Here is a 15980-nt window from a genome sequence, read left to right as displayed (position 1 = left end):
TACTCTTCCCTGGTCATATGTCCAACCTTCCACTTCTTGTAAGCTTCTTTTTTATGTTTAAGATCCGCTAGGATTTCACCATTAAGCCAAGCTGGTCGCCTGCCATATTTACTATTCTTTCGACTCATTGGGATGGTTTGTCCCTGTAACCTCAACAGGGATTCCTTGAAATACAGCCAGCTCTCCTGGACTCCTTTCCCCTTCAAGTTAGTCCCCCAGGGGATCCTGGCCATCCGTTCCCTGAGGGAGTCAAAGTCTGCTTTCCTGAAGTCCAGGGTCCGTATCCTGCTGCTTACCTTTCTTCCCTGCGTCAGGAGGGAATAACATTTTACCTGGGGATAAATTTGGCCAACTGAAAACTAAGCTGCTTAGTCAAAATGATGCTGATCAACCAGTGACTTTGCACTTGTTTAAACAAAGGGCAAAATAATTATTATTTAACATGAACAATGTGAAATTCAACGTGAAATGGTGCTGCACCTTACACATAAGGAAAAACAGTTCCTGCCCCAGAAGCTTCAGACTATGAGACAAGCCCACAGATGATGACAGGCACAGGGAAATTCAGAGATATGAGATCATGTTACTTTGCTTTTACATTATCATCTCATTTCAGGTTGGCCTTGAAGAAGAGTTATTTTAAAAGGAACTTTAATGTGGAGATGGTGGTGACCTGACCAGCAGGTATGGTGAGGGTGTGCCACATACCAGGCAGTGTGCAAAAATGCCTAGCAGCAGGAGAAGAAGGAAGACCATTGAGACTTTTATAACTGCTGGACAGGCTGGAAGTATATAATAATAGACATGGTCCTTAACAGAGTCAGGGACTGTGAAGGGCTTTGACAGTGAGGAGGAACAAATTTAACTTGTGGCATTTCAGGGTGAGGGAGTGGAAGGATTCAAAAAGGGGTGTGTCATGGACAGATTGATGGGTGAAGAAAGGAATTTTGTCAGCCATGTTTTCAATATGCTGGAGAGAGGAGATCCTGCCCTTACTCCCGTCAGATGTTCAGGATGGGAAAGAATGAAGAAACAGCAGCTGATTAGAAAGCCCCTGAGGTATCCTGTCCACACACCCCATGGACTCTTTAGTGTTCCTTAACGCTGCTCTAAAGAGGGACAGATTACACTGCCCCCTAGCACTTGCTTCCAATAGCGGCAGGTGCTCAAGGCATGGGATCTTAGCCATGCACTAAGATGGTAGGCATGTCCATTTATGGCTGGCAAGCACTGACAAGACATTGACCATGATCCGCTCATTGTTGAAATGGTGACGTTTTGCAATATAAACCTGATTGTCAGTTTTTCAAATTGTTGGTGTAAGTGTCACAAAAATGTTGAACTTTTAATCAGGAAGTTCAGACATCTCTATATCTCTCAACTGCGGGGATGGTGAGTTCATAAGTGGTGTAGATAGAGTGGTGATGAATGTGCTATAAATGCACAAACAGACAAATATTGATCGAGAGACGGCGAGAGAATTCCACTCATTGACATTTTATAGTGAGTTCTGACCTATAGCTCTCTTTTGATATGGGAAACTAGAAGTCAGTATGGGAAGGAACAAAGCATTCACATTACTACTTACCATGCAGTACCTGTAATTCTTTGTCATAAAAGTTTCAAATGAAAACCAAACCAGACACACTCACGCTCATAGAACAATCTCGTTTCTAATTTGTTCTCAGCCTCTAGCATCAGAGAACTATTTTTAATGGAACAATTTGCTAGCAGTGCTACTTCATCCAATTCTATCCATGTCCAGATGGTCATCTAGGTCTTTATGCTTTCCAGAAATATTTCAGGTTGGATAGTCTCAGAAATATAGTTCTGGAAGACTTGTCATTGTCTTCCTGCAGTGCTTCCTATCCCCAAGCTTCTGGGCCAAGAACAACACTTCAAACGTCATGGCTTCCAGACATGAGACTAGTAAAAAGGCAACATACTCTGTCAGGGTTACTAGTTATTCATCACCACTAAGCAAAAATTGTTAGAAACTTTATAATCATAGATTTTATTCTTGCTGTTGTCTTAATTTATAACAGCTAACTCTAAAGATTATCTGGTGGGTAAGGGGGGCTTTTCATGCTATGATAGTATATCATTATGAAACAAAGCTTTTCTCCCTCTTAGGGTATTTCAATGGCCCATACTTCTGCGAGTACCATTTGGATCCAGTTACCCAATTCTCTCTGAATGTCTTGATGGTACCTGGCTATCCAGGCAAGCGGGGGGCTTAATACACACCTATCTCTACTTCCATAATCTATAACTAGTCACTTGATTTGACAGAGTGGATGAACATTTTGTTCAATTACATTAAGGGTCTGATTTTAATTGTGTAATATTCCCATTAATAACGTCTCGTTAAGTCATCTATTCAGATTCCACAATGTTAAACTGTCTTTGAAACTTAAAACGAATGCAAATAAAAAAAAATGGGAAAGTTAGCTCTCACCTGGTTTATGATAAAATGCCTCAATATGCTAATGTTTTGGTTATTAAAATGTACAAAGAGAAAAAAAAGCTGGAAATGAATAGTGTCAGGGTTTGTCTTAAGAGCTGATTGCAGTAGTTCTCTATGGAGGTACAGCACTTAGGATTGCTCTGACAGCAATGACAGAGGAATTCATGGTTCAAATGGTGCAGGTCACTATAACTCTAGAAGAAAGCAAGGACAAGGCACTATAATTCTAAAGAAAGCAAGGATAAGGCAGCAAAAATGTGCTTCCAAAGCAAAGCTGAGGTGCTGAAGACCCTTCTGGAGATGGGTGATGTATCATTCTGTTGATAAAGCAAGACAAGGTAGCACAGTCAGGTTCAGGGAAGCAAGGAGCTTAAACCAAACAGGAGGGGGTTGTTTCTGGAAACTTCTAATGGAAGGAAGCACAATGCAGAGTTTCATTCTGTCCCAGTATTCCTCTTCCAAGTGGGGAAGCTGAGCCACGGAGAGAGGAAACAATTTGCCCCAGGAAAGCTGTGACAGAGGTGGGAACTGAACCCGCCAGGGCTTAAATTCTTATAGAGTATGAGGAGGACACCTCCCCCAACATGCTATAAAAACTCCAGGGGTTTGAAAATATTTACCGAAGCTCCAGTCCGACGGCTGAAGCTGAAGTTAAGCCCTGACTGAACCTCTGTTTCCTGACTTCCAGCCACATTCCTTATCCACTGTACCACACCAATGAAGCCAGTGACAACCTGTGTGTTTTTATTTGTATTGTTTTGCGGAACTGATGTCACCAAAACAAAATAATGTCAACAAAATTACGTCACTAAAACTCTGGCAAAATATGTAACAAAAATCTGTTGTGGCACAGGAAATGTAAACTAATGTATACATTAAAACTGTCAAGGTTTCAGGTCTCTGGGGAACAGCTCTTGAAACCCATGATGGCTACAATGCAGTCAACATCATTTTGCAATTCAGACTGTTGCTGTCCGTGTGGTATATCCCTCCATGGCCCAGAGGCCAGACATTTTTCATTTTTAGACTTAGCTGGGTTTTGGAAGAGGTCAGAAGTAGCCAGGGACCTAGGATGAAAGATAAATCAGAAATGCATGAAGGGTCGGGATCGGAAGTGGACAAAAAAGAGAAAAGAATGGGGCAAACTCAGACACAAAAGAAGGAGAGTGAGAGGATAAGATGGACAGAATACAGAGGAGGAGAGGACAAACTTTAGTTAGACAGATAGAGAAAGATAGATACTTGTGAATAATGAGATTTTTTAAAAAAATTAAAGCCATAAAGTATTAAACAACCTGCCCTTCAAAATTAAGGATTTTTTTCCAGCTCGGGTTTCTGATGACATGGAACAAGCAGCTGAATGATTGCTTTCATCGTTTGATACTATTATTATTATTGCCTAGGGGCTGGCAAATGTAAGGTACAGAATGAATCGTGTGGGGTTCAGGAGCTTGCAGGATCTGCCCCTTGCTATGCACAGTGGAGTCTATTTAATGCTTTATATTTTGGAAACTGAAATGTCTGGAAAAAATTCATACCAATAAAGGGAAAAGTCTTGCCCAAAGTTTAAAAAACCCAGAAGTCAGGAATGTCAGGACGTCAGAATTCTCATGAGCGGAGAATATTGGGAAAACCTAGTGGGAGGTTTTCGGCAAACGTTCGTGCCTCGTGTTCTGAGTGATCATGAACTGTAAGCCCAGAAAATATCAGAGCTGCCTCTTTAAACACAGAACCCTTTCCCCTTTTTTCATCTAGTTATCTCCTTCTCTGCTCCGTGGCTCAATCTGCATACGTTATCGGCCTCCATTCCCAGGGCTGCCACCTCCATCTGTAGTAGCTAATAGTACAACCTCACACACGGCATTGGGACCAAGCTCAGGTTAACAAGGAATCCAAAAGCAAATGGCTGAGGGAGCTTGCTATAAAATAACCACTTGACAATTCAGGCTGTGATTTTTCTTCACATTTGCATGGAGGAAGCAAAGCTTTCAGTCTCAGTGGTTCAGTCAAATGCATTAAAAAGATGAACATTTTAGTTAATGTTCTAAGAAGATTTCTAAAAGCAGTTTTGATTGTGTACTATTAGCATTAATTAATTTCTAGACTGAGACCAGCCGTTATATTAGCAGAATGCATATTTTAATCAATTTCTACTTGCTGTTTTGTGCAAGTTAAAGGTAGCTTTGTGGTTTGTGCATAGTTTATACAGTGCATTTAACTCAATGTGCCTTAGGTAATGCTCATCCAAGGTTCAATGTATACTCTAATCAGAGCATGATACAAGAATTCTGAATGAAGCCCTGACAAGTAATAGGGTTGTTTTCATTTTGGACTGTAGTGGAATATACCCTTTCTAAACAGGTGCTTGAATGCATTATTAAATAATACAATGCACAACTGCACTGTCATTGAGAGCAAGCATAAATAGTTAGGATGAAATCTTGTTTCAATGGCAGTTTACCTGCAATAGAAAGCAAGCTGATTGATACACATTTGCAGTAGTTCTGTTATTGGTAAATTTAAAAGGATGTTGCCAAGTGATCTTTATAGTTCTGTCTTTTTTTTTAAACCTCTCCATTATTTGTAATATACAAAAAAGTAAAAAGAGTGAAAATACAATATTTTCCTGAACGCTTTTTTCCCCTAATCCTCCCACATTTGGCAAATATTGACACTTTCTCCTCTATGTTTCTAAACAGAGTTTGAAATTAGCATGACATTAATGTTTACTCCGTTGTTTATTCACGAGCATCACTGATGATTAAGGTGACCATATGTCCCAGTTAACCAACCCGTTCTATTGAAACTGGGAAATGGTTTTGGGGACATTTTATTCTACCTCTCCCCACACATACACTTTCTAGCCCCTGTGAGCCTCCTTTTCCTCACCTTGCCCAGTTCTCTAGTGCTTCCCTACACCACAAAACCAGGCCCAGCTGCCAGAGAGCTCTGCCCCACCCTACTGCGCTGGAAAGAGCAGATGTTATCTCCAGCCACCACTGAAAGGGTGAAGCGCCACATGAGAAGAACCATGAGTCAGAGAAGAGCCACGAGAATGATTAGAGGATTAGAAAATAAGCTTTACAGTGAGACCCAAAGAGCTCAATCTACTTAGCTTAAGAAAGAGAAGCTGAGGGGGTGACATGATTGCAGTCGGTAAGTACCTACATGCGGAACAAATACAAATAATAATGGGCTTCAATCTAGCAGAGGAAGATATAACATGATCCAATGGCTGCAAGCTGAAGTTAAAGAAATTCAGACTGGAAATAAGGTGTACATTTTTACAGTGAGAGTAATTAACCATTGGAACAATTTACCAAGGGTCACAGTGGATTCTACATCACTAACAGTTTTTAAATCAGGACTGGCTGTTTTTCTAAAATCTCTGCTCTAGGGATTATTTTGGGGACGTTTCAAAGCCTGAGTTCTATAAGATGTCAAACTAGATGATCACAGTTCTCCCTTCTGGCCTTGGAATCTATGAAGCAAAGAACTATGTAGGATCACGGAAGCGGTTACTCTCAGCCCCATTCCTCAAGAGGTTCTTCTGGCCATTAGCAGGAATCTCCTTGAGTCTCTTTGGCCCCAGCTACAGAGTCTTGTGAAATTACTGGCCCCAGAGGGAGGGAATCCTATTTAATGACAGAAGAGAGGAGCAACACAGTACGGAGAGGAAGTGGAGGGAAAAATGCAGAGAGAGAAACCCTTTGATATAGAGAGGAGTTCGGAAGCAACAGCTTCTCAACCATCTCTCACTCCCGCTTCAGTCAGCCAGCTCAGAGCAGTGCTGGCCAGAGAGCTCAGCTGCCCGCAGCAGCACTCCTCACCTTCCTCTCCTTTGTCCACATCAGGATTCTGTCCCCTCACAATGAGTACCGTCTCCTGCAGCTACCAGCACCGCCTCCCCATCCCTATCAAAAACACTCCCCTCAACTTTCTTGCATTAACATGCTCCTTATAACTAGTAGCTTCCATCTTTCCCGCAACTATTACACACCACAGACCTGAGAGCTCCCTCCACTCCCTCTCCCTCCTCCACACACAGCTGCTCTCCCCGTCTCTGCTCCTGCCAACCCTCCCCATCCCCATCCTCTGCCCTCACAATTATTATTTGTGTTGGAGTACTGCCTTGGGGCCCCAGCTCACCTCACAGCCCTGTAGGTGCTGTGTACACACACAGTACTAGACAGTCCCTGCCCTGAATTGTTTTCAATCTAAAGAGACAAAAAAGGAAAGGGTCGGAGGGGAAAGAGGCACAGCAAGCTGATACTACTTGGCCAAGGTCGTACAGCAGGCCTGTCAAGTCTCCTGATTCCCAGTACAGTGCCCTATCTTCTGGACCATGTTGACTCTCCAAGCTTCTTCCCATAAACCATGCTCCATGCCTTTCCTATTTCTCTGTCCTCCATTCTCTGCTCCACTCCCAGAGCTCCCTTCCAGCCGCTGCTCTTGTCTTCTGAGTGAACACATAGATCAGGCATCAGTGAGTGGGCAAAAGAGAGGGAAAGTGAGTGCGTGCTATGGATGGAGAAAAAGAGGGTGTGCGGAGCTTTTGAATCAGGTTGAAGATTGGTGGTGATCAGAGCAACTTCTGAATGGTTGGTGCCGAAGGGTATGTGTCTTCTGTGCAGCTGGGAACATGTCTCCGAGATCAGGTAGGCAGACATGCACACACAAGCTCTGCCCCAGCCAGCATGCCAATATAGCAGCATGGTGACACAGGCTAGCTGCCTGAGTAAAAGCCCTCCAGACGCCTGGGTCTGTACTTGGGGGACTAGCCCAGCATTACCAACTCTCATGATTTTGTGATGAGTCTCATGATAATTATTGTTTTCCTTAAAGCCCCAGCTCCCGGAGTCAAGTGGATATGTGATGATTTTAGCCTTCATTCTTAAAGAAAAAGTAAGTTTCTAGCCCTTGGAGCTGTGGAGAAAGTTTCAAAATGTGACCCCAGTGCATCCTAAAGGCTCAAAAAGCAGAAGACAAGTAAAAACAACATCAAATCTATTATTTGTACATAAACTCATGATTTTTGATGAGCCTGACTCATGGTTTTTGAACATTTGGGTTGGCAATACTGCTGGCCTGTGCCACCGCCTGGGCTGCCATATCCACAAGGCCATTTTTAGTGCACGAGTTTGAACACAACTAACACGAGTCTGTCACTGTACAGGATTGTGAGGCAGAAGGACCTTTCCGAAAGCTTCCACAATGGGGAGATGTAACCACTGTGCCTTTCTGCCCTGCCACCACTCCACCCCATTCAGGATTTTCACTAGTATGGAGACGTTGCTTCCTCCTCCTCACTCAACATCTGGCATCAGTGTGCCAGATGGAACAGAGAAGATGGTTCACACTTGGAGTTCAGTTTCCATGTACATGCATTCCTTGTGTTGTCTGCTGAGTTTGCCAAGGAGATGTTTTTAAGATGTAAGAAGATGTGTGTGTGTAAAGACCACTTGTCCAGTGGGAATTGGACTGAGCCTACCACTGGACACAAATTGATGGGAATGACTTTCTGTCCCTACCTTGACCTGATTTCAACCGGTCAGCTACAGATGAAAGTCTCAATAGCTCATTACTAATTCCCTGAGCCATCCTGTCTCCCCAGTTGCTTCATAAGACTTCACCAGCTTGAAGTTTCCCAGTATTTAAATTAATCATTTCAATTACCCACTACTTGTGCAATATTGCACATGGTTTCGCTAGACTTTTTCATACACCCAAACATGGTCAGAAAAACTTCAGTATCAAATCTATATCTTAATTAGTGATAAGCTGTTTTAAGTCTAGGAAAATTAAGAAATTTCAAAGTCATAAATTTTCTCTCCATTTCAAAGATGCAAATACAGGAAAGAGAGCAGTTAGACTTTAAAAGAAAAATTTATGAGTATTTCCCTCTTGGTACTCCTTCCAGTGCTTCCTAATTAAGGACAAGCCAATATAGTATCATGTACCAATATGGTATTTATTAACAAAGCTAGTCATGATTTTTAACTGATTATGGCTCAGAGGATCCTCCCCTCATTAATATAAATGAATTAGGAGGAAAAGTGCCAAATGTTTCAAATGGGAATTAACATGAGACTGCGAGGTATAATTAGTTTAAAATGCTAAATACATCAAAGTATTAATTTGTGTGTGTATAAATATGTTTCATATTTATACAGTATATAAGTGTATGATATATGCAGAGTGGACAGATAGATATTAGAGATTTAGATATAGATTAGATTATACACACCCTTTGTATATTATACCCTGAAGCTGACAAATATAATCCACTTGGCTGAAACAGGAGGATAAAATCCTGTGACCTAATAGAGAGGTGTCCACACAAGATAACTTTGATTCTGTAAATCACTTAAGGCAAACATCTCTGGGACGAATTCTGCTCTAATAACAACTCTACAACCCTACTGGCCTCTTTACTGTAAGTCACATGATCATAAGCGCCTGTTTCAGCCAGTCAGACTGTCAGCCCAAGGGCTTCATAAATATCTGATTATATTATACATTCTCTCCCTCTGTGTTCAAAGATGCTGCATAAGTGTATCCCACACAGTAATTTTGCCCTGTATTTGTGACATACCTTGTTCAGAGCTTGGAACACATTTCACTGGTTCACTGCTGTTCCGGGGAGATAGCCAGGCAAATTTCAGGAAACAAAATTATTTGGGGGAAAAAAAAAGGGAAAGGGTCAGAAAAATAAATTAGTTACAAAAATAAAAGTAAATAAAGGCATGTAATAAAAATCTATACCACATTCTACATAGGGCTCACTCTTCCTGCTGAACAATGGTTCTCCCATTCCTTACTCCCAGAAGCCTGAGTAGCAGCTAGCCAGTGAGGTCAGGAGGTCAAAAGCTTGCAAGCTGAAAGACAATCAATGCTTGACGTGGCCCCACTAATATTGCACAAGGGTTGCTGGTTGGACCAAACCAGGGTCTGGCCTGATGGCTAGTGCTAGCATAAAAACAGCTCACCTGGCCTGTAGGAAAAGCCTCAATCTGCTGATCTGGAGTAGATGATAAGTAGTCAATGAAACTATCCATTCACATTCTGGAAGAATGTTCAGTCTCACTGTTAATAGCAGCACACCCCTTCAGCTAGAGATAGGCTCAGATGGAATCCCAAATCCAAACCCCATTGAATTTTGGGAGGAAGTGGATCTCTAACCCGGATCTGAACCCACCTTTGTGATTTTGCATGTAAGCTGAATCCAAACCTGAAAGATTTTTTTCTGGTTTCATTTCAGTTGAAACCAAAATCTTGAGTGAACAGCAGTTTTAACTAAATTTCAGCTAATATGGCTGCAATCTTATGAGACACGGGTGATCTTGAGAGATTCCCAACATTTGGATCAAATCTTATAAGATTTCAACACCATCAAATGTGAACCTGAACTGTAGCCTTGGACTGGCTTCAAACCTGAACCCCATTCTCTAGCATGCACCTTGTCTGAGTTAGATCCAACCACCGCCTCAGCTCATTACTACAGTCAGCTGTAAGTGTTGATAAAGCCTGTCTGTAAACTGCCATGTGGTACAATGGAAATGACAGACAATGAAGTCAAAGACAACTTTATCACTATTAAATAAAAAAATCTCGCATGCCAGCATCCCTGCTCTGTTATGTTGTCTTGTATATCTATCTATCTATCCCTTTCTGCATCTTAAAATCTCAAATTGGCACCCATTTATATGTTTGTATATGCAGCTGAACTTTTAAGGTGCTTCTCCAAACCTCCAAAACATTGTCAGCAATTGGAGGTAAGGACTGAATTTTCCCTTGCGTTTGTGCAGCATCTTGTCCAATGGGCTCATGATCTTGGTGGGGCCTTTAGGAGTTATTGCAGTAGAAATAATATATAATGACAATACAGGTTTGGTATAACAACACAGATAGAAAAATACTTAATTCTGGAAGTTATTTTACTGTACAAGAAAGGCAGGACTTATTGTATTTGCTTTCCCCAGTGAAGAATGCCCTTTGTGGGCTTACTTATATAACACCCACCTGTGGTCATAACTGCTTCCCTGGTATTTTAACCTTCAGATTTTCAGTTCTTCTCAATATCTAATTAGCACTGCTTTCTTAATGGTTTTATAAAAGCATCTTGGCATGTATGCAAATGGCCTAATGCCAACACACCATAACGTGCAGCAACCGTAACGCCTCTGTCTCTGTACTGATGCTGTATGATAGGATATCACCCGAAAATCAAACACAAATCCAACAGGAGAGCTCACATTTCCAAGAGATCCCATGAACCTGCTCTGGTTCTGCTTTAAGAGCTCTGTTTGGACTTCACTTTTATGATTATAGAGGTTTCCTTCCTGCCCCTCCTTTTACCCCTTGCACTGCGAGACAAGTGCACCTCTTCCTTCCTTTCTGACTCTGAAATCAGCAGGTGCTGCTTACTACACATTAGCCAGATCCGCCCATCCCTGTCTTTGTGAGTGCCTTAAAACTCCTGCAAGAGGAGAAAGCCAGGCCATGGGACACTGCACGGACTATTCACTCTGTATTCATTCCTGTATTTCAAGGAATCCCTGTTGAGGTTACAGGGACAAACCATCCCGATGTGTCGAAAGAATAGTAAATATGGCAGGTGACCAGCTTGGCTTAACGGTGAAATCCTAGCGGATCTTAAACATAAAAAAGAAGCTTACAAGAAGTGGAAGATTGGACATATGACCAGGGAAGAGTTTAAAAATATTGCTCAGGCATGTAGAAACAAAATCAGGAGGGCCAAATTGCACCTGCAGCTGCAGCTAGCGAGAGATGTCAAGAGTAACAAGAAGGGTTTCTTCAGGTATGATGGCAACAAGAAGAAAGCCAAGGAAAGTGTGGGCCCCTTAATGAATGAGGGAGGCAACCTAGTGACAGAGGATGTGGAAAAATCTAATGTACTCAATGCTTTTTTTGCCTCTATCTTCACGAACAAGGTCAGCTCCCAGACTGCTGCGCTGGGCATCACAACATGGGGAGTAGACGGCCAGCCCTCTGTGGAGAAAGAGGTGGTTAGGGACTATTTAGAAAAGCTGGACGTGCACAAGTCCATGGGGCCGGACGAGTTGCATCCGAGAGTGCTGAAGGAATTGGCGGCTGTGATTGCAGAGCCATTGGCCATTATCTTTGAAAACTCGTGGCGAACGGGGGAAGTCCCGGATGACTGGAAAAAGGCTAATGTAGTGCCAATCTTTAAAAAAGGGAAGAAGGAGGATCCTGGGAACTACAGGCCAGTCAGCCTCACCTCAGGCCCCGGAAAAATCATGGAGCAGGTCCTCAAAGAATCAATCCTGAAGCACTTACACGAGAGGAAAGTGATCAGGAACAGTTAGCATGGATTCACCAAGGGAAGGTCATGCCTGATTAATCTAATCGCCTTCTATGATGAGATAATTGGTTCTGTGGATGAAGGGAAAGCACTGGATGTATTGTTTCTTGACTTTAGCAAAGCTTTTGACACGGTCTCCCACAGTATTCTTGTCAGCAAGTTAAAGAAGTATGGGCTGGATGAATGCACTATAAGGTGGGTAGAAAGTTGGCTAGATTGTCGGGCTCAACGGGTAGTGATCAATGGCTCCATGTCTAGTTGGCAGCCGGTGTCAAGTGGAGTGCCCCAGGGGTCGGTCCTGGGGCCGGTTTTGTTCAGTATCTTCATAAATGATCTGGAGGATGGTGTGGATTGCACTCTCAGCAAATTTGCAGATGATATTAAACTGGGAGGAGTGGTAGATACGCTGGAGGGCAGGGATAGGATACAGAGGGACCTAGACAAATTGGAGGATTGGGCCAAAAGAAATCTGATGAGGTTCAATAAGGATAAGTGCAGGGTCCTGCACTTAGGACGGAAGAACCCAATGCACAGCTACAGACTAGGGACCGAATGGCTAGGCAGCAGTTCTGCGGAAAAGGACCTAGGGGTGACAGTGGACGAGAAGCTGGATATGAGTCAACAGTGTGCCCTTGTTGCCAAGAAGGCCAATGCAATGGCATTTTGGGATGTATAAGTAGGGGCATTGCCAGCAGATCGAGGGACGTGATCGTTCCCCTCTATTCAACATTGGTGAGGCCTCATCTGGAGTACTGTGTCCAGTTTTGGGCCCCACACTACAAGAAGGATGTAGAAAAATTGGAAAATGTCCAGCGGAGGACAACAAAAATGATTAGGGGTCTGGAACACATGAGTTATGAGGAGAGGCTGAGGGAACTGGGATTGTTTAGTCTGCAGAAGAGAAGAATGAGGGGGGATTTGATAGCTGCTTTCAACTACCTGAAAGGGGGTTCTAAAGAGGATGGATCTAGACTGTTCTCAGTGGTAGCAGGTAACAGAACGAGGAACAATGGTCTCAAGTTGCAGTGGGGGAGGTTTAGGTTGGATATTGGGAAAAACTTTTTCACTAGGAGGGTGGTGAAACACTGGAATGCGTTACCTAAGGAGGTGGTAGAATCTCCTTCCTTAGAAGTTTTTAAGGTCAGGCTTGACAAAGCCCTGGCTGGGATGATTTAATTGGGGATTGGTCCTGCTTTGAGCAAGGGGTTGGACTAGATGACCTCCTGAGGTCCCTTCCAACCCTGATATTCTATGATTCTATGTAGCAACAGACAGGGCCCTTTGGGAAGGGTAGTGGGGTGTGACGTCATACAGCCACAGATATATGACTATGCATGCTCACTGGGCTAGACCAGTGCATGGGATGTTCAGCAGGTGCAGAATCTGCTGCAAACAGACAGTCCCAGTTGCTGCACTGGTGCTTCACATCTCCCAGCTATGTCCTGTGCGGAATCCATTTTGGGCTACATGAAAGGCTCTTATGAAAGGTGCAAATCTCTCTGTGTTTGATCTACTTTGTCCCATATGACCCCCAGCCGTCTAAGAATCACCACTGCCAGTCAGTGGAATCTCAGATCAGTGTAGGCGATCTTCCAATGGTACAGCCTCACAGCTTCCCTGTTATGCTTTTCTGTGGATAATGTAGAGGTTGTACTGGGGTATTTCTGACCCAGCAATCCCTGGCTGGAACAATGGCCCTTAGGGGTCTTTGGCAGCCCACATTAATTTACAGATTACTCTAATTTACTCCGGCAGACAAGACCAGCAGGGAGAGGGATAACGGTCAGGCTGTGCAGTGTGGCTTAAAATCACCTTTGCTCATATCTCCCGACTGATCTGCACTGTTTGCTCTTCAACTGCAGCTGAAAATCTGGGACTTTATATTATTTTCCCAGAAACAGCCAGATTCTGTCATTAATTAGTACATGGAAGTGCTTTAGATTCATTGGGAAAACACAGAAAGCATTTCATTTATGGTGATACCACTGATCTGGACAAATTTGATACTCCACAAGCTGTCAACACTACAGCCTGGTCTGATGGTAACACTATATAAGATCTTCAGTCACGCTCAGTGATGGAAAAAATGTGAGAGAGGCTGCTCTCGTGGTGTTTCACTCCCAGAAGAGCCCAGGCAGTACTGGGAATCTCTAAGGAAAGCTTCAAAGAGTCCTGTGGCACCTTATAGACTAAGGGTATGTCTACACTACGGAATAAGGTTGAATTTATAGAAGTTGGTTTTTTAGAAATCGGTTTTATATATTCGAGTGTGTGTGTGTCCCCACAGAAAATGCTCTAAGTGCATTAAGTGCTTTAACTCGGCGAAGTGCTTCCACAGTTGTGGCGGTTCAATACAAGACAGGACACAGCTTTAGGCAAGCAAGCAGGCTGGTCTGCTGATGGGATTGCCCCTGTCAGCTTTTCCACCTCTTTTATTTCTCTCCCCCCTGCGCATCACATACCCCAACCGACCGCAAAAGGCATCAACAAAGGAAATAATATGACTTTGATTAATATTCCTATTTACTAGCCTCTATCTACTACCATCTTTATTCTCAGGCCTTGAGCTTCGGCCGAGGAAGCTTCCCACGGCTGATGTCCTTATTTTCACTTCCCAGATGGTCCATGTTTTCATGGTCCATGTCCTTGGACAGAACAGAGCAATGTGTGCATTGCTCCTACACAACAGTCAGGGTGTGCCCTGACTGTTTCCAGGTGCATGAACGCTACATGAACCCTTCACACAGTACCGAGGCAAGCGTCGACTTCCGGAGTGTTGCACTGTGGGTAGCTATCCCACAGTTCCCGCAGTCTCCGCTGCCCATTGGAATTTTGGGTTGAGATCCCAATGCCTGATGGGGCTAAAACATTGTCGCGGGTGGTTCTGGGTACATATCGTCAGGCCCCCGTTCCCTCGCCCTCCCTCCGTGAAAGCAAGGGCAGACAATCGTTTCGCGCCTTTTTTCCTGAGTTACCTGTGCAGACGTCATACCACGGCAAGCATGGAGCCCGCTCAGGGCAGACATGGGCACAGGGACTAAATTTGGAGTGACTTGACCAGGTCATTCTCTTTAGTCCTGCAGTCAGTCCTATTGAACCGTCTTATGGTGAGCAGGCAGGCAATACGGATTGCTAGCAGTCCTATTGCATCATCTTCTGCCAGGCAGCCATGAGATGTGGATGGCATGCAGTCCTTCTGCACCGTCTGCTGCCAGCCAAAGATGTAAAAGATAGATGGAGTGGATCAAAACAAGAAATAGACCAGATTTGTTTTGTACTCATTTGCTCACTTTGGCAATTAGGAGCACATTAAACACCACATGCATTATCCAGCAGTATATGCAGCACTAGAACCTGGCAAAGCGATACCGGGTGAGGAGGCGACGTCAGCGCGGTCACGTGAGTGATCAGGACATGGACACAGAGTTCTCTGAAAGCATGGGCCCTGCCAATACATGCATCATGGTGCTAATGGGGCAGGATCATGCTGTGGAACGCCGATTCTGGGCTCGGGAAACAAGCACAGACTGGTGGGAGTGCATAGTGTTGCAGCTCTGGGACGATTCCCAGTGGCTGCGAAACTTTTGCATGTGTAAGGGCACTTTCATGGAACTTTGTGACTTGCTTTCCCCTGCCCTGAAGCGCATGAATACCAAGATAAGAGCAGCCCTCACAGTTGAGAAGCGAGTGGCGATAGCCCTGTGGAAGCTTGCAATGCCAGACAGCTACCCGTCAGTTGGGAATCAATTTGGAGTGGGCAAATCTACTGTTGGGGCTGCTGTGATGCAAGTAGCCCACGCAATCAAAGATCTGCTGATATCAAGGGTAGTGACCCTGGGAAATGTGCAGGTCATCGTGGATGGCTTTGCTGCAATGGGATTCCCCAACTGTGGTGGGGCCATAGACGGAACCCATATCCCTATCTTTGCACTGGAGCACCAAGCCGGCGAGTACATAAACCACAAGGGGTACTTTTCAATAGTGCTGCAAGCACTGGTGGATCACAAGGGACGTTTCACCAACATCAACGTGGGATGGCCGGGAAAGGTACATGACGCTCGCATCTTCAGGAACTCTGGTCTGTTTCAAAAGCTGCAAGAAGGGATTTATTCCAAGACCAGAAAATAACTGTTGGGGATGTTGAAATGCCTATATGTATCCTTGGGG

This window comes from Lepidochelys kempii, chromosome 6, assembly GCF_965140265.1.
Source record: "Lepidochelys kempii isolate rLepKem1 chromosome 6, rLepKem1.hap2, whole genome shotgun sequence".
NCBI classification, from domain to species: Eukaryota; Metazoa; Chordata; order Testudines; family Cheloniidae; genus Lepidochelys; species Lepidochelys kempii.
This window is presented reverse-complemented; position numbering follows the sequence as displayed.